Raw genomic sequence first — 2,151 nt, forward strand, 5'->3', positions numbered from 1 at the left:
GAGAGTGGAATAAAAGAGAGAGACTAGCTCTCCTTTTAAAATGAATTCTATTTATTTCAAAAGTAAATCTTTAATATTTTTTTATTATTTACTTAACAAATACCAAAAAAGAGTATTTCTGTATGCAAAGTACAACACATAAAGAAATTTGTATATGAAATCACAAATCTCTATCAAATGCTTTGCTTTAAAAAAAAAGAAAAAGAAAAACAACCCTTACCTTCTATCTTAGAAGCAATACTGTAATTGGTTCTAAGGCAGAAGAGCAGCAATGACTAGGCAATGGGGGTTAAGTGACTTGCCCAGGGTTACACAGGTAGGAAGTATCTGAGGTCACATTTGAACCCAAGACCTCCCATCTCTAGACCTTAAAATTAATGACTAACATGATCTTTTATATTTGTCATGCAGTCATATTGTAAAATATGATATAAGCTATTTGCCTTATTTCTATCAGACTGCTTTCCACTTTTCCCATCAATTTTTATCATACTGAACATACTTTATTAAGTAATTCATGTTTTCAAGTTTATAAAAATAAACAATTGGGTTATTATTAAGTTCTACCATTTCTGATTCTTCCTTGTATCTTTGGTTCCATAATCTACTTTCCTATTTTTTCCATCAATATTAAATGGTTTTAATAATAATGCCTAATTATAAATAATGTTTAATAATGCTGCTTAATAATAAAATGTGAGATCTGGAAACACTTTCCCCCTTTTGATCCATAGCTTTTTCATTATTTTCCTTATTATTCCATATCTTTCATACCTTCAAATAAATTTGGTTATTATCTTTATGTAGCTCAGTAATATATCTCTTTTGTAGTTTGGCTGGGAAAGAATTAAATCTATAAATTAACTTTCATAGTATTTAACTTTTTTTTATATTGGCACAGCCTAGCAATGAGTGCTAATATAAGTCCAAATATTTAAGACCTTTATCTCACTAAGGTGCAATTTGCATTGAATCTATATAAGTATTGAGTAGATTTTAGTAAATTAACTCCCAAATATTTTATGAATTTTGTAATTATTTTAAATATGACCTCCCATTCTATTTCTCTTGGATTTTATTAATTTTTTAATAGAAATACTATTGATTTGTGTGTGTTTACTTTATTATTTGTCTCAATTAGTTTCTTTGCTGATTCCCTAGACCATGTTGGCAAAGATGTGGCATGCATTTTATACAAGTTTAAATTTAGGTTTTAGGCTAAATATGATGGTTACAAAATAATATTGTGGTCACTGAATTTAAAATATTTTAGATTAAGTCAAAATGACTTTTAGCAGCTTTATTTACAAAGAGGTAGAAAGACTGAAAGTGGAAATATATAGTTAAAGAGACAGATTTTAACAAGTCTACCAGCCCTTCTCCAGTGAAGTGAGGTTCACTCCTGCAGGGGCTTCCCCATATCCCTTGTCCCCATGTGGATTTCCTGGTAATCCTCAGCTAATAGCCCTAGTGGTGTCTTCAACTCTACCAACGCAGCCTCCTCCAAAGCCAAGCCAGGAATCTCAGCCACTGACCCAGCAAGCCAATGCCGGATCCAGGAAAAAGGTCTCCTCCAAGCCAAGGCAGGGATCTCTGGAACCAGTCTCTTCAGAAGCCATGAAAGGAATGAATCTAGACTATGCAGTTTCCTTTTTTATCCTCCTTTTTTCACATCACTTCCTGTCACACCCCCTTCTTCACAGAAACCAATGGAAGTCTTTCAATTTGTTTAGCACTGCCTAAAGGGCATGGAGGGAGTGGCCTTTGGAAGTGTGGGCTTATTCTAGTAAATGACTCTCTTACTTAGTGTTAAGTAGGGGTACTTTAAGTTCCTGATTTGATTAGCTAAAAATAGACAAGGGGAGAGTTAATCCTGTCTTCACAATGCCCATAGCACCAGAGGGGGATGCTCTGTTCCCACTCTCCAGTGAGCTGATGGACAATGTTCACAAGCCCTGACTCTCTGCACAGCAGTCCAATAGGAGCACTTCTTCTCTCTAGTGTATGGGGTAATGCTCATAGAAAGCTTGAAGGTGCAGTTTGGGTATTTAGTCTCTAAAAGGTTGGCCAATGTGCCTTAGGATACTCTAAGTAAATAATCATGTAATCAGAAAATAGGAATAGTATTGTTTCCTCCTTGCCTATCTTAAA

Source organism: Monodelphis domestica, chromosome 5 (assembly GCF_027887165.1).
Source record: "Monodelphis domestica isolate mMonDom1 chromosome 5, mMonDom1.pri, whole genome shotgun sequence".
NCBI classification, from domain to species: domain Eukaryota; kingdom Metazoa; phylum Chordata; class Mammalia; order Didelphimorphia; family Didelphidae; genus Monodelphis; species Monodelphis domestica.